At 34.5% G+C, this 20832-nt stretch overlaps 1 protein-coding gene and 1 non-coding gene across 6 annotated transcripts in view; both read left to right on the top strand.

The window, feature by feature from the left end:
- PDE4D (phosphodiesterase 4D) overlaps positions 1–20832 on the top strand; it is a 1562006-nt gene that overhangs the window by 198884 nt on the left and 1342290 nt on the right. The gene's annotated exons all lie outside the window — the stretch shown is intronic.
- Positions 3381–3486, top strand: LOC112627199. Its single transcript, XR_003120060.1, has one exon. It is a non-coding gene; the product is annotated as a U6 spliceosomal RNA (small nuclear RNA).

Genomic DNA, 20832 nt, shown 5'->3' with positions numbered 1-20832 from the left:
GCCATTACTTTTCATAGCAAAAACCGCAATTACTTTTGCACCAACCTAATATTTTCTTTGCTAATCTAGTGTGATTTAGGGACAGTGATAAATAAAGGTTGGAGAAGAAAGAAAAGGGCTGACTAGTATATGCAGACAGAGTTGATGTACTTTCACAGTCCTATTGGCATGTTCCATGGGCCATTTCACTTTCAGATGGTTTGTCTGGCTGAATTTAAAAGCTAACCTCTGGAGCTTTGCCTTTCTTCTTGTGACCTGAGAACTTGCTGGCATGTACAAGTCAATTTTCTTAATAGCTTTTCTTGATTAGTCTATAGCTTCTCCAGTGAGTTGAAATGTCACATTTACTTATACTAAAATCTTATATTAGACATATTTGGGTGTCAAACCTCTTTTAGTCATTTGTCTTTCTTGTCTAGAGATAGTGTTATAATATTTTCCTTGTTATAGGTTTCTAATACACTTTAAAATCTAGAATGACATAACTCCCATTGTATCTTTCTCTTTTGATCTTTTGAGAAAAAGAATTACCATGGAAAATAATACTTCTGTTTTTGTGTCGTTTAAAGTATTTACAACTCTTATTTTGTTGTGAATTTTTTCTTTTAATATATTCCTTAATTTTATTTATATATTTAATTAGTTATGTTTGCATTTTTAAAAAGTGAGATAGGTGTATCTTTTAAAAAATAATCGTTGTCAGGTATGGTGTTAAGTTTGTAATAGCTATTAGCTATTACATTACTTTTAATGGCAAAAACCACAAATACTTTTGCAACAACCTAATATAATGAATTCAGTAGGCTTCCGTTGTTTATCTACGTTGTGGAATATAGTGTAATTCTGAAATAACTTACTTCTTATACCATTTTTGTTTTGCTTTTTCGGTTTAGGTCAATTTTTCTAAAAGCCTTTTTCTTTTGTTTCTGCTGTATATTTGTTTTACTATGTTCTGTTTTTGATTTCTTTTTGGATCAGTTTCATCACTTCATATTTTCTTACATTATTGCCACTGCATTAGTCTATCATATTAATCAGAATAGTATTGTACATGCTATTCTTTTGCATATTTTTAATCTTGTTTCTATATTTGGTCACATCTACTTTGTCATTTTTAATGAAATCGAAATTTTCTTGTCTTACTCTTGCAGAGTTCTACTTATTTAATTGCCCCTTTTCTGCTTTTATTTTTATTAACTCATTTTTCCCAACCTTCCTTGGAGTTCTGATCTTTTTCTAGGTTATTAAATGAATATGTCATTCTGTTTTGATTTTTATTGATTCGTTCCTGTGACTTTTCTTCAGGTTATTTTGTTGACCTTTATTGAACTTCTCCAGTTTATTGAGTTGAATATTTTGTTATTTTATTTTATTCAATTCTTAAAATGATGAGAACCCTGAATGCCATGGGCTTTTCTTCCTTTTGAGTCCATCCTTTACCACACATCATTAGATTTTTATATAGATTTTTCAATTGTTCTTAACTTTAAAATTGTTTGCAATTGCAATTTGGATTTATTCTTTAGCCTGTGCCATTTAGAAATGTTTTATTTTAAGGTTTGCCTTTGCGTTTTTATTTTTAAAGGTTATCTTCTGATATTAATTCCCTGGGTTATGTATATGTCTTTCACATACTTATACATACTTATGGTTTATATAATTTCTATGTTTTATAGCTTTCATATGCCTCTGTCTAATATATGAATAATTTTTGATCAACTTTTTACAAAAGTAGTTTCTTTGTTTGAAGAATCTAAACTTTTAAATGTAACTGTTAGATCAACTTCATTAATTGAATTTACTCATATGCTTTATGGTCCTTTTAATTTTCCAGCTACTTTTTCTCTTCAAGAGAGTTTTGTTAGACTTTAGTACTGTATTTCTATTAGTTTCTTCTTACAGTTTTAACTATGTGTGTGTGCGTGTATATACACACATTATATATATTGATGCACACACATTGTAGTATATAATGTCTTATGGGCTGCAACATTTACTTAGAATCTATATTTTATTTGAAGCCAGCATATTTTTATTTTTTTTTAAGTAAGAAGTTTTATTTCTTCCTGGAATCTTGCAGGATTTCTTTTTTTTTTTTTTTTTCTGTTGACTTAGTAGTGTAAAAAGTGCCAGATATGTTAAGGTTTAGGTCTTTTACTGATGTATTTTTTTCCTGGAGCCATGTCACCCATTTTCCTGAGGTTAGGAAAGTTTTCTTGGGATGTGTATTTGGTTATTGTTTCTGTTTTATTTCTCTGGACTCTCCTCTGGGAATGCTGATGAGCTATATGTTAGCTCCCTAGTCTCTCTTTTTCAATTCTTTCTTCTTCTCTATCATACTTTTCTTTTCCTGTCTCCCTGTGAAGGCTTATAGAACTGTTAAATAATGCTTCAACCCACTGTCTTCAGTATCAATTAATTATTCTACTTTGCTTTTAGTTTCTATGTAATCATCCTTTAAAAAAATTCTCTCTCCCTTTTCATTTTACCCATTGTCCATTGCCTTGTTTAACCTGCCTGGAATCCTCTTCATTTCATCCTGTTTTCTTTTCATAGAGGCCAATCTCTTGGTTCTTTATTAAGGATTCCAAGTAGTCTTCTAAGTTTTTCTTTTGAATTCTGCAGTAAACATTTTTCAGAGGTTTGTTCTGAACTTTTAGAGCACTGTTCTCTTTCCCCTGTTGTGTTTTTTTTTGTGTGTGTGTGTATCTATATCTATATCTATATCTCTCCCAACTAAAATAACTAGAGAATCAAATATATATATGTTTTATAATATATAATAAATATAATATATATAAAATATATAATATATAATAAATATAATATATATATTAAATATATAATATATGTGTTTTATAATATATATATATTTTGCACAATTTTAAGTAAAGCCACAAAGATACCCAAATTGAGGTTTTTTTGGTCCAGCTCTTTTTCTATTACAATGGTGGTGAAAACTTCAACATCCAGTTTACAGTTAAATGAACATTGTTGGGTTTAGTTGCCATTTCAATGACCATTTTTCTGGTAATTTTTATTTAAAGTATCTCCTCTCAGTTAGCTTTTGATCTTTCAGCTCCTGCAGCCTGATTCTTTGATACCATAAGAAGTTATACATGGCATCTGTAATTCCCAACCTATCAGGATTGCTTCTCTGTGCTCTGTTCACCTTTTCTCCCCATTTCATCAACCAAAGGCTCTACTTCTGCAGACTAAGCCTTTTGGAACATGTGGCATTACGGGCCTCTCTCCCCTACTTTCTGGTCACTTTTTTTCTTAAAAATGCTGGAATGGTGGGAGAAAGAGCATTTGCCTCTAAGTAAAATTCCCCAAACCAAGAACTCTGGGTCCCTTTTATCCAGTAAAGAAAAGAAGGAGTGCTTGCTTTGGCAGCACATATACTAAAATTGGAACAATACAAACAACATTAGCATGGCCCCACACCAGGATTACATGCAAGTTCCTGAAGCGTTCCATATTTTTTTACATAATAGTAAAGGGTTCGAATCAACAAGAAGAGATAACTATCCTAAATATATATGTACCCCATGCAGGAGCACCCAGATTCATAAAGCAAGTTCTTAGAGACCTACAAAGAGACAGACTCCCACACAATAATAGTAGAAAACTTTAACACCTCACTGACAATATTAGACAGATCATTGAGACAGAAAATTAACAAAGATATTCAGAACCTGAACTCAGCTCTGGATCAAGCAGACCTGATACATATCTATAGTATCTCCACTAAAAATTCTCCACTAAAAACAACAGAATATACATTCTTTCATTGCCATACAGCACTGACTCTAAAATTAATCACAACCAGAAGTAAAACATGCCTCAGCAAATGCAAAAGAACTGAAATCATAACAGTCTGTCAGATCACACCACAATCAAATTAGAACTCAAGATTAAGAAATCCAAACATAACCACATAATTACATAGCAATTGAGCAACCTGCTCTTGAATGACTCTTGGGTAAATAATGAAATTAAGGTAGAAATCAAGAAGTTCTTTGAAACTAATGAGAATACAGAGACAACATACCAGAATCTCTGGGCTGTAGCTAAAGTGGTGTTAAGAAGGAAATTTAGGCTGGGCACAGTGGTTCATGCCTGTAATCCCAGCACTTTGGGAGGCCAAAGGGAGTGGATCATTTGAGGTCAGGAGTTCGAGGCCAGCCTGGCCAACATAGTTAAACTCTGTCTCTACTAAAAATACAAAAAGCAGCTGGGTGTGTGGCATGCACCTGTAGTCCCAGCCTCTTGGGAGCCTGAGGCAGGACAATCTCTTGAACCTGGGAGGCGGAGGTTGGAGTGAGCAAGATTGCGCCACTGCACTCCAGCCTGGGTGACAGAGTGAGACCCATTTAAAAAAAATAATAATAATAATAAGTAGAAATTTATAGCACTAAATTCCCACATCAAAAAGCTGGAAATATTTCAAATTAACAATCTAACATCACAACTAAAGGAACTAGAGAATCAAGAGCAAACAAAATCCTAAGCTAGCAGAAGACAAGAATAACCAAGATCAGTGTTGAATTGAAGGAGATAGAGACACAAAAAATCCTTCAAAATGTCAACAAATCCAGGAGCTGTTGTTTTGAAAAAAAATAATAAATAGACTGCTAGCAAGTCTAAAAAAGAATAAAAGAGAGAAGGATCAAATAAACACAATTAGGAATGATAAGGGGGATATCACCACTGACTCCACAGAAATTCAAATAACCGTCAGAGAATACTTTAAACACCTCTATGTACATATATTAGAAAACCTAGAAGAAATGGGTAAATTCCTGGACACATACATCTTCCCAAGACTGAACCAGGAAGAAATGGAATCCCTGAACAGATCAGTAACAAGTTCTGAAATTGAGACAGTAGTAAGTAACCTACTAACCAAAAAAAGCCCAGGACTAGAAGGATTCACAGCTGAATTCTACCAGAGGTACAAAGAAGAGCTAGTACTATTTCTGCTGAAACTATTCCAAAAAATTGAATAGGAAGGACTCCTCCCTAACTCGTTCTATGAGGCCGGCATCATCCTGATACCAAAACCTGGCAGATACATAACAAAAAAAGAAAACTTCAGGCCAATATTCTTGATGAACATTGATGCAAAAGTCCTCAATAAAATACTGACAAAACAAATCCAGCAGCACATCAAAAAGCTTATCAACTATGATCAAGTTGGCTTCATCTCTGGGATGCAAGGTTGTATCAACATATGCAAATCAATAAATGTTATTTATCATATTAAAAAACTAAAGACAAAACCACATGATTATCTCAATAGATGCAGAAAAGGCCTTTGATAAAGTTCAACATCCATTCATGTTAAAGACTCTCAATAAACTAGATATTGAATGAACATACCTCAAAATAATAAGAGCCATATATGACAAACCCACAGCCAATATCATACTGAATGGGCACAAAACAAGGATGCGCTCTGTCACCACTCCTATTCAACATAGTATTGGATGTTCTGGCCAGGACAATCAGGCAAGAGACAGAAATAAATAGGAAGAGAGGAAGTCCAATTATCTTTGTTTGCAGATGACATGATTCTATATCTAGAAAACCGATAGTTTCAGCCCAAAAGCTTCTTAATCTGATATGCAACTTCAGCAGTCAGGATACAAAATCAATGTGCAAAAATTGCTGGTATTCCTATACACCAACAACAGGTAAGCAGAGAGCCAAATCATGAATGAACTCTCATTCACAATTACTACAGAAAGAATAAAATAGGAATACAGCTAACAAGGTAAGTGAAGGACCTCTTCAAGGAGAACTACAAACCAGTGCTCAAAGAAATCAGAGATAACACAAATGGAACAACATTTCATGCTCATGGATGGGAAGAATCAATATTGTAAAAATGGTCATACTGAATAAAGTAATTTATATATTCAATGCTATTCCCATGAAACTACCATTGACGTTCTTCACAGAATTAGAAGAAACTATTTTAAAATTCGTTTGCAACCAAAAAAGAGCCCAAATTGCCAAGACAAGCCTAAGCAAAAAGAACAAAGCTGGAGGCATCATGCTACCGGACTTCAAAATATACTACAAGGCTACAGTAGCCAAAATAGCATGGTATTGGTATAAGAACAGACACAGAGGGCCAGGCGCAGTAGCTCATGCCTGTAATCTCAGCACTTTGCAAGGCCAAGGCAGGCAGATCACGAGGTCAGGAGCTTGAGACCAGCCTGACCAACATGGTGAAACCCCATCTCTACTAAAAATACAAAAATTAGCCAGGCATGGTGGCATGCACCTGTAATCTCTGCTACTCAGGAGGCTGAGCCAGAAGAATTGCTTGAACCTGGGAAGCAGAGGTTGCAGAGCTGAGATCATGCCACTGCACTCCAGCCTGGGCAACAGAGTGAGACTCCATCTCACAAAAAAACAAGAAAGAAAGAAAGAAAAAAAGAACAGACACATAGACCAATGGAAGAGAATAGAGAACTCAGAAATAATACCACACACCTACAACATCTGATCCTTGACAAATCTGACAGAAACAAGCAATGAGAAAAAGGATTCCCTACTAAATTAAATGGTGCTGGGAGAATGGGCTAGTCATATGCAGAAAATTGAAATTTGACCCCTTCCTTACACCATATACAAAAATTAACTCAGGTTGAATTAAAGACTTAAATGTAAAACCTAAGACCATAAAAACCCTAGAAGAAAATCTAGGCATTACCATTCAGGATATAGGTACAGGCATAGATTTCATGATGAAAATGCCAAAAACAATGGCAACAACAGTAAAAATTGACATATGGGATCTAATTAAACTAAAGAGCCCCTGCACAGAAAAAGAAAAAAAAAAAAAACTATCAGAGTGAACAGACAACCTACAGAATAGGAGAAAATTTTTGTAATCTGGCCGTCTGACAAAAGTCTAATATCCAGAGTCTACAAAGAACTTAAACAGATTTACAAGAAATAAACCAATGACCCAATTAAAAAGTGGGCAAAGGACATGAACAGACACTTTGCAAAAGAAAACATTCATGCAGCAAACAAGTGTCTGAAAAACAGCTCATCACATCATTAGAGAAATGCAAATCAAAACCACGATGAGATACTATCTCACACCAGTCAGGACGGCTGTGATTAAAAATCAAAAAACAACAGATACTGGTAAGGTTGTAGAGAAAAAGGAATGCTTTTACACTGTTGGAGTGTAAATTAGTTCAACCATTTTGGAAGACAGTGTGGCAATTCCTTGAAGACCTCGAGGCAGAAATACTATTTGACCCAGCAATCCCATTACTGGGTATACACCTAAAGGAATATAAATCATTCTATTATAAAGATACATGCATGTGTATGTTCACTGCAGCACTATTTACAAAAGTAAAGACATAGAATCAACTTAAATGCCCACCAATGATAGACTGGATAAAGAAAATGTGGTACATATACACCATGGAATACTATGCAGCCATTAAAAGGTCAAGTTCATGTCCTTTGCAGTGACACGGTTGGAGTTGGAAGCCACTATCCTCAGCAAACTAATGCTGGAATGGAAAACCAAACACCACATGTTCTTACTTATAAGTGGGGACTGTATGATGAGAACACATGGACACATGGGGGAACACCACACACTGGGACCTGTGGGGGTGGGATGGTTTGTGGGGAGGGATGGTATCAGGAAGAATAGGTAATATGTGGTAGGCTTAATACCTAGGTGGTGAGATGATCTGTGCAGCAACCACCATGGCACATGTTTACCTATGTAACAAACCTGCACATCCTGCACATGTACCCTTGAACTTAAAAGTTGAAGGAAAAAACAAAAGAAGGGTATGTTCTTAGTTTTCTATGTCTACAAGCCAGTCAATTGGAAATGAAAGCTCGGTATGCCATTGAATAACTAAATTCCCTTTAGGATTTCAAAGTTAGAGCCTATCTTTCTCTTATAGATTATGGAATTGATTATCCGTTAGTTTTGGTTTTAAAGGCTGTCTTCAATGGCTTTAGTGACAAGTTGGTAACAGCAACATTACACGATGTTAGCCAGAAGCTATTTTGAACCTGAAATTCCTATCAGAAGGTTGAAGAAAACCCAATTTTACTTTTATTTAGAGCTTATGTGCTAATCATTTAATTTTTAAATTAAATGATTTAATTTAAATCTGACTCTACTTGGAATGAAGACACAATCCTGTAGTTAATATCGAAGTATGAATTTTCAATTGTTTTCTTTCTTCCTTTTTTTTTTTTTTTTGAGGTAAGAATGCCTCAAAAGAATAAGTGAAACAGAGACTTAAAAGTTCCATGGTGACTGTTGAAATATAACAGAAATTGCACTGTGTTTGAATTTACTGTGATATATTCCTAATGTCTTATATTTGGTATGTTTCTCTTGTTGTTACTGCTGACACAAACCAAAGAAACAAGAATTTCTTTTATGCCACTGATTTACAAAGGTCATATAGAAAATGAAGGGTCAGATAATGGATGCTAATCATCCTCATCGATGGATACATTGACAGGAAAACATAATTGAATTGCATATATTAGTGGAAGATAACAAACCATTTAACAAATTGTTCTTAATAGAGAAAAAAGTGATAGGAGAGCTAAAATTGATGTGAAAAACACAGGAGGAAGTTAAGGGATTAAGTGGGAGGGAAATTAGTGAGTACCTATTTGTGTGCATGATTGCATTTTTGAAATAATTAGTTGCCTAATTGTGTATCCAGATGTAGTAATTGTTGTTCCATAGTCATGATTTAAGTATTCTCTGTGTGTAATTTTCATTTGTATACAATTTTTTCAGAATCAAATTGCAGAGGAATATATTTGTTTGAAATTGCTCTAGGGATGTGTTTATAACCCATTTTGGAAAGAGTGGAAAGATTTTTTTCTCTTCCAAATGGCTGTGAAGGTGGATAACTTCTCTGATCTTTTAGTAAACACTTTTATATTAGTTGAATGGTATGCAGTTAGTCATAAACAGGAGAGACTGAGGAAAAATAACATGCTTAATGCAAATAAATTTTCTGTACCTGATAAGTGAATTGGAATTTTTTCCTGTAATATTTTTAAAAAATTTTTTCTGGTAGATGCTTGTTGACTTAAAGTAAGATAAAAAAGAATTGTCAAACTATATATACATCACAGCAAAATGATGATGAATTCATAGTTTTTGCTCAAGTAGAGGGATTATCTGGAATGAAAGTACAAAAAGAATTTGATAATTTAGAAGTACATTAATTTGAATGTACATTTGAACTAGCTAAAAATTCTACTCTACAGCTGACTGCACTGGCAGTTTATTAATCACATCCATAAACATGAGTCATCTACAATTGGAGTGGGCCTCACACTTAGAACATCTTGAAGATGTTTCTTCTTTGGCTGTGCTAAATTAAGCATGCATAGAAGTTATATTGTGTTAAAATTTCCACAATGAAATCTTATTGGCACTTCCTGTGTAAGTGGCTGGGAATAGAAATTCTCATTTATGAATAAAAACACTTTGCCTTTTTATTTGGAGGTGAACCTACTAACCTTTGATTATAGAATAATACCAGCAATTTTATTATAAAGTGTATTTCAGTAATTGGAACTGTGTTTTTATTATACAATTGGATAGAATGTATAATAAAATGAAATGAAAGAAATTTCATCAGAAGATTGAGTTAAAAAGGTTTTGGTGATGAAATTGAGATGATGTCCAGATTTATAGTATATTTGGTAACCATAACATACTTCTTGATATATTGATTTCCATATAAATGCTTATTTCTTCAAACACTTTAAATTTCATAGTCTTTTCTCCCTTCTGTTATTAAGCAGTTCTATTCATAGTAGATCTTAGAAAATTATCCAGTGATTAATATTTCTCCATATTTGTAGCTTTCATTACTTTATATTTCTGTTTTTGCCTAGGCTCCTTGTTACAAGCCTGTTCTAATGTTACAAAACTTGGCAAACCTTACCCAAGAAGGGTAAAGTTTAGTATCTATGAATTTTGAAAATACTTGATGAGAGAAGTTGCTTTTAAATTATTTTGAATTTTATTAATACCAAAAATATTTCAAAAAGAGGAGCACGTACATTTTTCCAATATTCAAAGTTCATTCAATATACAAATAAACCTTTTTTAAAATTGTACTTTAAGTTCTGGGATATGTACGCAGAACGTGCAGGCTTGTTACATAGGTATACATGTGCCATGGTGGTTTGCTCCACCCATCAACCCATCATTTACATTAGGTATTTCTCCTAATGCCATCCCTCCCCTTGCCCCCCACCTCCCGACAGTCCCTGGTGTGTGATGTTCCCCTCCCTGTGCCCATATGTTCTCACTTTTCAACTCCCACTTATGACTGAGAACATGTGGTGTTTGGTTTTCTGTTGCTGTGTTAGTTTGCTGAGAATGATGGTTTCCAGTTTCATACATGTCCCTGCAAAGGACATGAAATTCTTTTTTATGGTGGCGTAGTATTCCATGGTATATGTGCCACATTTTCTTTATCCAGTCTAATACTGATGGGCATTTGGGTTGGTTCCAAATCTTTGCAAGTTGTGAAAAGTGCTGCAATAAACATATGCGTGCATGTGTCTTTTGCAATAGCATGAGGGAAGGAGACTGGAAAACATTGACTCATTGTACAATTCAAATATGCCAACTTTGTCAAATTTTATTACAATTGGAAAGCACTTATGCTATTTATTAGAAAGAAAGTGTGTGTGCATGCGTATGTGTGTGAAAACATGGCTCTTTTAAGAAGCAGGCTTACCCAGTCATTTTTTTTGAATAATAGCTGCATTGGAGGTAAGAAAGTACCTCAAAAACATTGTCTCTAATTGTACAGGAAAAACAAAACAAATAAAGGAGATGAAGACTAGGCTGCCATCATTCTGTGCCATCTGTGACATCTATTGAAAGCCTAGAGGCCCAAGAATACTTCCTCTCCATGGTGCTATTGCAGTATCTTCAGGGTCCTGAGTCTGAATGTTCCTATTTTATGTGAGCATTGCACCCAGAAGAATGGGTCAGAGCCTCTCCTATGGTCTGAATGTTTGTGTCCCTCCAAAATTCATGTGTTTAAGTCCTCACCTCCAAAGTGATTGTATTAGGAGTTGAGGGCTCTAGGGCGTGTTTAGGTGATTCTCATGAATAGGACTGGTGCTCTTATAAAAGAGGCCCTAGGGATCTCAGTTAACTCTTCCACCATGTGACAACACCATGAGAAGGTGCCATCTATGAGGAAGCTGGCCTTTATTAGACATCAAATTTGCTAGTTCCTTGATCTTGGACTTCCCAGTCTCCAGAATTGTGAGAAATAAATTACTACTGTTTATAAGCCATTGTGTTTGTGGCATTTTGCTTATAGCAGCCCAGGTAGACTAAGACAGCCTTTTAATAGGCAAGGGGATCTAAAGAAATAGGCGAACCAAGCAAGTCAGTCTGCAGCTCAGAAAATGCAAGTCCCCATTCAGGCAGCTGCCTGATGACGTTAGCTGTAATCTCCTGTGCTTGTGCCTGACTTACTGCCTCAGTTTAGCTTAGTGGTTCTCAAATGGGGGAAACTTTGACCATAGGGACATTAGGCAATGTCTGGAGACATTGTCATAGCCAGAGGAAGGGTGCTACTGCCATCTAGTTGGTAGAAGCCGGGGTTGCTGCTAAACATCCTACAGTGCACAGGACAGCACCTACTCCCATCCCAGCAAAGAGTCATCTGTAGGAATATTTGATAAAAGCCATCTACATAAAAGCCCAACAGCTCACATCATAATTAAAGATGAAAGACTGCTTTTCCTATAAGATTGGGAACAAGGTAGTAATGTCTGTTCTCACATCTCTATTCAACATTTTACTGAAGGTCTTAGCCACAGTGCAAGAAGAATAATTAAAATGCATACAGTTTGCAGAGCAAGAAGTAAAGCAGATTTTATTCATGGATGACATAAATAGGTACTTAAATAACCATAAGGAATAGCTTCCAAAAAAGGGACTTAAACTAACAAATGAGTTTAGAAAGGTCTCAGTATCTCAGTCAATACAAATTTAATCATGTTTATAAATACAATGGACAATTAAAACTAAATATTTAAAAATTTCATTTATTATAATGCCAGAAAATAGAAAATACTTGGTAGTAAATTTAATGAAATATGTGCACAATTCTTACACTGAAAACTATAATTTACCAAGAGAAATTTAAGACTTAGATAAATGGAGAGATACACTTTGCTCATTGATCAGAAGACTCAATAACAATTTAGGATATTAATTTTCCCTGAACTAATCTATATGTTCAAATTTATCTTAATCTTCATCACGGTGGCTTTTATTTTATAGGAATTGACAAGCTTATTCTAAAATTTATATGGGAGAGTAAAGAAGGTAGAATAGTCAGAATAATCTTGAAAAAGTACAGCAATTCTACCTGACTCTACATTTCCTATAAAAATACAATTGTATTAAAGATTATGAGGTTTTGACATAAGGATACACAAATAAATGACGGAAATAAAAGAGTCTGGAAATAGACACACATTTATACAGTAAATTGATATTTTTCAAGACACCAAAGCAATTAAATAAAGGAATGGAGAGTCTTATTTACAAATGAAATTGGAATAAATTGATATCCATATTGGAAAAAATAAATTTTCATTCTCTAAATTCACACCTCAGACAAAAATTAATTCAAGATGGATTGGAGACCTAAAAGCAAAGGGTAAAACTCCGATACTTCAAGAACCGAACATGACAGGATTCAGATAATAATAACCCTCAAAATTGGTAAATTAGACTGCTCATCAAAACACATAATTAAGTAAATGAGTAAGGAAGCAACTAACAGGAGAAAGATATTTGTAAAACATATCTGACAAAGGACTTTAATCAATATCACATAAAGCACATCTACATTAATAAGATAAAGACCAAAGAAAATAGCTCAATAAAAATGAGCAAAGCATTTCAAGGGACACTTTATAAAAGTAAATATACAAATGGCCAATGAACACAGTAAAGAGTGCTCCACATCTTTAGGCTTCAGAGAAATGCATTTACAACCACAAAGTGATACCACCACACACCCACTGGAATGGACAAAATTAAAAAGGTTGAAAACACCAAATACTGGTGAGGAGTTAGAACCACTGAATTCTTACACTTGTTGATAGGAAAATTAAATGTTGTAACTACTTTGAAAAAATGTTTTGCAGATAATAAAATGTTACTTTCACCTACACTTTGACCCAGCAATTCCACTTGTATTATTTACCCAGAAGCAAATTTTATGTCACACATAACAAATTATATTATACATAAATACTTGCTGAAATATTCATAAACCCATATATTCATAAACCCACATATTAATCAAAAGGAGAATCAGTAAACAAATTTTGTCACAGTTATACAATGGAATATTACTCAGCAACAAAAATGAAAGAACTACTGATACCTGCAACTAAATGAGTGACTCTCAAAGATGAAACGCTGAGTGAAGGAATCGAGACAAAAAAGGAATACATCTGGTATCTGGTATGATTCCATTTCTAGAAAGTTGTAGAACAAAACTAAGGTTAGAGAAAGGTGATTGCCTCTGAGGTGGAAGACTGACCAGAAAGAGAGATGAAAGAACTTTCTAGGGAGATGGAAATGTTCTGTATCTTAAGGATGTGGGTTACATCTTTTTTTTTTTTTTTTTTTTTTGAGATGGAGTCTGGGTCTGTTGCCCAGGCTGGAGTGCAATGGCACCATTTCGGCTCACTGCAAGCTCCGCCTCCCAGGTTCAAGCGATTCTTCTCCCTCAGCCTCCCGGGTAGCTCGGACTACAGGCACCTGCTACTACGCTCGGCTAATTTTTTGTATTTTTAGTAGAGACGGGGTTTCACCGTGTTAGCCAGGATGGTCTCGATCTCCTGACCTCGTGATCCGCCTCCCAAAGTGTTGGGATTACAGGCGTGAGCCACTGCGCCCGGCCAGGTTACATCTTTTTAAGTATTTTAAGTAAATTGGTAGTCAGTGTTCAGGAATCCTTCTAATCACTCTTCAACAGGGATGGCTTATGAAACAGTTCATCAGTTTTTTTTTTTTTTTTCTGATAAGGGGAGGCTGAGGCAGGAGAATTGCTTGAACCTGGGGGGCAGAGGTTTCAGTGAGCCGAGATCATAACACTTCACTTCAACCTGGGTGAAAGAGTGAAACGCCGTCTCAAAAAAAAAAAAAAAAAAAAAAAAAAAGGAATTTACACTCTTGAAAATAAATATTTCATAAGGAAACTTTAGAGTTTTCCAATATATATGATCAAACAAGGGCCTATTATCATTTTGGACCATGTCATAATAGAGAGGAGATAGTTCAAAATTAAGTCATATGTTCCAACAATACCATGATTATGGAAACTAGTCTCAGAATTGAGAGTAAACCTTTTTGTTTTTACTGGTATCAATAAATGGTATTACTCAATTCATTGACAGTACTAGTCTTTGCAATATCTTTTGTTGGGGAATGGGGAGAGGGCCTGTTCATCTAATTAAAAACACATCTACATTTTAGGAATAAAATATTTTACATATACTTTTTGTTATTAAATCTGCAAACTCTAGAATTGGAAGAAATAGCTTTCATAACTCTTCACAGCAAAAGTTATGAATGTTTGATAGAATTAATTTAAACATTCAGTAGAATTAGACTTGTTTGGAAGGACTGTAGGATCTTTGGTAAGAAGTGTGTTTTATGTCGTTTCAGATGTATACCATTTTCTCTTAAGGTTTACAAGTTAATCAATAAAGATTCTTGGCAGAGCTAAGTACAAAAGAACAATTTGTATTTAGCATACCAAATGGATCTAAGTCTTAAGTGTTATTTGATGTCTTGAAATGTTTGGCTTTCAACTTCGTTTAAATGAATAGTGTGTATACAGTGAAGATAGGCTTTAGCCATGCCTAGACCCTCTGGATTCTCTCATAATCCTCAGTTATTGTAAACCAAATTTAGTAAATCCAAAAGGATACTTTGTTTTGCCTGCATGGTATTATTGGAAAACAGTAAAAATTTTATTATTTAAATAATGTGTTTTTCTATTAAGAAAAATAATGTCTATCTTTATAGAGATAGTTATTTCAAAATATAGTTTTCAATATGCACTTGTGGGTATGAACATAAACAAACACGTGCACACACACAGAGTTTGACATCATATCTAAAATGTTGAACCCTACTTTTCTACTTAACAGGAATGTTTCCCTATGTAACGAAAAAGTCTGTATAATGTGTCTGTATTATGTGTATTATACGAATTATATATCCTGATTTACTTAACCATTCTTTTATTGTTAGTCATTTTCCCATATTATATACAAATTATTAGGAACACCTGTGTGCATACATTTTTATTTATACTTTGGATTGTTTGCTTAGAATAGATTCCCAGAAGTGAAACTGCCAGGTCAAAGGCTTTTCTCAATTTATGTTTCAAAAAGAAATTCCCACTGTATTCTATTCAAGTATGCTTGTCTCACTGCCCACTTGCAAGCCTTACATGTTTGGTTTTTTTTTTTAATTTTGTTTTTTATAAATAGAATCTCATTGTGTTAGCTTGCATCTCTTGGATTACTAGTGAGTTTGAAATTTAAAAACCTGTCTTTTCAGGCCTTTGTCTTTTAGGGTTTTTAGGATTTTCTTAATGATCAGTATCCTCTTTTCTCTAAAAATGTTATATTTGTTCATTATATTGTATTAGGTTTTTTTTTTTTGCATTTAGCCATTAAGCTTTTAATTACATATTTGATTTTTAATTTAGAAAAGTAAAATTTTCTTCAATGGATTTCTTTTTTAAATTGAATTCTTTGGCATTTTTATTATTTTGTTCGAAGAACCCTATGGGCAAGTGGAATCTTACACTTTTATTACCTGAATAGCAAATATCATTCATAGTTTGATATTTAATCTGTGGCATAGAGTTGACTTTTATTTTTGGAATATCCTTGCTTTAAAACTACAACTAAAGGAAGGCAGATGGTTAGCTTGTTTTCTCATTTCCTGAAAATGTCCAAGATTGGAACCAATATTATCAGTCTGTAATGGAGGTTGGTAATGTCAAGATGGTTTGTGTCCATGTCAAGATGTTGAATCAGTGTCCAGGTCATTGCTCATTAAAGATGTTTCTTTTTGGATAAACAGGAAACCCAGAAAAAAGATTCTAACAATTTTTGATGCTACCTCACATTCCTTCGAGACAGTGCAGAACATTTTGTTCTTTAGAAAATATTCAGGTCTCCTTCTTAGTGTTATAGCACTTACTATTTGTCTGTTTGTATTATTGGCTTGTGACCCTTTTTTGGGGAGTTACAAATACATTAGGGGAAATAATATTTTTAAAAATCATTATGCCTTTGCTTTATCTATGTCTATATACTCTCCTATTTATTATTTTTTTTTTATTTTTGAGACAGGGTCTCACTCCAATTGCCCAGGCTGCAGTGCAGTGGTGCAATCACCGCTCACTGCAGCCTCCATTTCCCCAGGTTCAGGTGATTCTCCCACCTCAGCCTCCTGAGTAGCTGGGACCACAGGTGTGCACCACCATGCACAGCTAACTTTTTGTATTTTTAGTAGAAATGGGGTTTCACTATGTTGCCCAGGCTGGTCTCAAACTCCTGAGCTCAAGCAATCCACCCACTTTGGCCTCCTAAAGTGCTTGGATTACAGGTGTGAGCCACCACTCCCAGCCTCCTCTTTGTTATTCTATATGTATTTTTTCATATTAATGTATAATTTTTTTCAAGTATGGGTTATTCCACCTGACCAAACCACTAATTCTCTGCTCTTCTATAGTCATTTCTTATTAGATGTGTCAGTTCTTAATTTTACCAAACATTATTTTTTTGTTCCTTATACATTTTGTTTCCTTGAGATCTTCAGAATGTAAATCAGTCTCCATTCTGTTATGATTTATAATCATTTACTTCTCAGATGATTCCTCCTTTAGTGCTTTGTGCTTTCTGTTATATTCCTATTACCTTTGATCTTTTATTGTTCTAATTTCACCTCTTCTCAACCCATCCCCACACTGGCAACTGTTATATGAATGGCTGGTCAGATGGAATCCACATATGTTCCATATGCATGTATAGATTTTACTCAAGCCACTAGTGGAGACACTATTCCTACTCACACATGTGAGTACCAGCCTCTCTGTGATGCAGCAATCATATCTTGACATATCTAGAAAGTTTCATCCTCATCAATAAATTACTTCATCTTTCCCCAAAAAACTCAGGCAATTTCACATTAACCCACCCAATTTAACAATTTAGGAAAAATCCATTCAGTGACATGAGATAAAAGATGGGCTGTCAAAATTGCAGTGTCTCTAAGGTGATTCTTTTTGACCAGACTAGAAATACTAATCTGACACTATTTTAGTTGGGGTTTCCTGGTACATTTCCATGCCATAAAAATTTCTATGAAACGGAACAAATTGCACATTTAATTATAGTTTCAAAAATTTACATTCTTGGATGAAACTTTTTCTCTTGTCCCACTCTTGCCATAATTGCTACATTGTCTACTGTTAATTTGCATTTTAACTGAGCTTTAAACATTTAACCAGAGGATGATCCAATCGGAGATTCTATAACTATCTCAGTAATTGGTAGGCAAGTTATTTTTTATTGCTATTTTAGCAGTTGGGAAGTCTCCTCTACAGGGGTGGGGAAGGAGTTGATAACCTTCAAAACAGGCTCTTTACTTTGGGACTGTGATGAGAGAAACAGAACAGAAGTTAAGAATGGTGAAATTAGAAGAGACAGATGGTGAGAGATTATCATGATTTATAGGATCACCCAAATTGTCTAAAATTTACACCAGAACTTTTTACCAGTTAGGGCAAAATATCATGCTTATTTTGAACTCCTGTAGGTACATTTAAATCAGACATACTGGACTTTGCATTCTGTTATTTTTTTGAGGGGGGTGATATTTAAGGAATTCTAGAAACAGCCTACTTTAGACTTAGTGTTTCCAGCAACTAACAAATTTAAATGTTATAAACATTTTTTCTAAAGCATTTTCCTTTAAACCACTCTGGGGAAAGACATGAATGTAAGATGACTGATTCTTAGATTATCTGCATTTAGAACAACCTTCTTTTAGCTGCAAAAACGTAGTGATGGTGTTCTCAATGTGAGACGGGGAAGATTTTAGTAGGCACAGCAGCTGTTAACTCAAATATAGTTATACATGTTCCTTCTGTGTTTTCTTGTAGGTGAATCAGCAGTTTAGTTTATTATGAAAAATAGCAATCTATAAGATGATTCTGAAAAATGAATTCTCAGAAATTTAAGGTACACACATGACATGATTTGGTGAATATGAAGTGCTGAAGTGAAATACTCATATCCCATTATGATCATTGATGTTCTTGTTGCAATTATGGTCATCATGTCAAGAATAGAATCAATTTGATGTGATTGAAAATAACAAAAATGCTTTATGTTTTTTAGAGAAAATATAAATGATTCATTGTAAATGAGAAACCTCAAACTGAAAGCACATAAAATACCAGCTATGAGTGTTGCATTTTGTAGTCTCTGACTACATGACAGTTGTCTATGAAATAAAATATTCAGTTACAAAAAATATTATTTATAGTTAAAAAACCTTTTTGCACACATATCACTAGTTAACTATTTTTAGCCCCATCTTTCCTATGTGCCCAGCAGTGAGCTAAAAGCTGTGCATTTAATGCATTCTTCATTTTATTTTTGTTTTGTTTTATTTTGTTATTTGTAGAGATGGAAAGATCAAACAAAAAGATGTCAAACTTTTCTGGGGGTGAAGAAGACATTTGCATTTCGAATTTAGAAACCTAAATTAGAGGTTTAGGAAGACTCATAAATGTATAGCAGAGGTTTGGTGGTCAAAGCTAGAAGCTGACCATCACGATGGGGCAAATAATCATTTAACCTCTTCCTCTAAGTATTTGATGTAAGATCATCAGTATATTTCATCTGTGACATTATCCAAGAAGAAGATGAATCTGAGGGAAACAATGCTTGCAGATTTGATGGGGAAACATGCTTGCAGTAGTTAGTCTCAAAATAGCCCTAGGTGATGATAATCCTCGCACAAACACAGCACACTGTTAGAACAGACAAAAATCTGCGGAGGTTAAGAAGACCCCTGTTCCATTGGAATCTTTCAATCACTTCCAGAAATACGATTTAATTAAATCAATATTTTATTTAGCTCTAGGTACAATACTGATGCTAAAGAAGTTCTTGTTGAACCAACAAATGGATGCTCCTTTAAAATGCTGGTGGCATCATAAATGGCATGTTAGCATCAGATACCTCCCTCTAGGAGCTTACACATAAAAACAAATGTACACAAATAGCAATAATCAAATAAAATATTAGAGGATTGTATCAAAGGAGAGCTAGTGACAACTGTTGATTTAAAGATTCAGCCATTTCAAAGTTTTAGAAATTTTAGGGATATAAACTATAGAGTCCAGAGAAAGTATAAACAATATTTCTGCCAAGGATGGGAATTGTGAGGCACGACAGGATATTGCCATAAGGAAGAAGTAGCATTTGAGCTGGGTAGGATTTTTACATTCAGAAATGTAAATAGGCACGTGTAGAGAAAAGGAGGCAGAGGATTCTGGATGGAGGGAATTTATTAATTCTTCATTTTACTGATTTACTGATTACTTCCTATGTACAAGAAACTAAACTAAGTGCTAGGAACACAGGGTAAATAAGAATTTTAATTCTTTGAAGAGCCTCCCCGCAGTAGAGGAAACACATACTTGCAAGAGGCAATCTATGGTGCTCTAAGGCCTGAAGGGGGCGCCTCTCCTACACAGCAATAGGAGGGTGGAGTTTATTCTCATGGCACCTCAACCCAACTGACAGCTAAGGGAACTGCATTTACCAGCAGAAGGTGCATTTTGTATATTTGTATCCTGTTTTATTCACTGCTTTGTGCTGAAGTTATTCAGGCATTTCTCTTCCCTCTAGACCTTAAGTTCATAGAGGCCACAAGCTAGGTTTTACCATTTTTGTATCCCTCTGTGCTGTCTAGAGTAGTGCCTTGGACACACAGTAAGCATTAAAGACTTTTCGATTATAATTAAGTTTTGTTTTTACTGGGAAATAAAATATGTCTTATAGAAGGCATGGTTGTCCTATTCTTCCCTAATCTAGTCTTTCATAGTCTTTACAGTGTGTTGTGTGGCAGAGGCCAACAGTAGTTAATCCTGTGTTGAAGCCATACCTTTCACACTTGAAGTTATTTTTGAGCAATGAAAACTTTGCAGGAAGTTCGCATCCCTTTGTGGCTAAGGTGTTTCCTATTAAGGGGGAAACAAAGAGAGAAACATCAACAAGCTACTCTTCTCATTTATTTCTTTTAAAGTTAATTGTTAAAAAGTCACCTTTTACCCCAATTTCACATTGAATTTAAATTCATTCCTACCTATCTGACACTAAGTCAATATTCTGAGATTGTTTCGGAGGCTTATTTTTCCTCAGCTGTAAACTGAATTACCTTTTAAACGATTTTTCTAGCTAACAGTAAATGGTCCATAAAACATATGAATAAAAATGAGGACAAACATTTCATGCTTAAATAGCTATAATGGTAGTCGGTGTAAAGGGCTGGAGTTTCAAAAATAGCCAGTGACGAATCTCTTAGTGGCCACATCATATTATCTGTGGTTTTTGCAAAAGTGTCGTTTGCAGCTATTCTGACACACATCTTACTCTAGTTGGTAATTTATGATGTTTTATTTTATGTAAACAAATGTCTGT

Source organism: Theropithecus gelada, chromosome 6 (assembly GCF_003255815.1).
Source record: "Theropithecus gelada isolate Dixy chromosome 6, Tgel_1.0, whole genome shotgun sequence".
Taxonomy (NCBI): domain Eukaryota; kingdom Metazoa; phylum Chordata; class Mammalia; order Primates; family Cercopithecidae; genus Theropithecus; species Theropithecus gelada.
The sequence above is the reverse complement of the archived record's forward strand: the minus strand, read 5'-3'. Positions and strand labels throughout refer to the sequence as shown.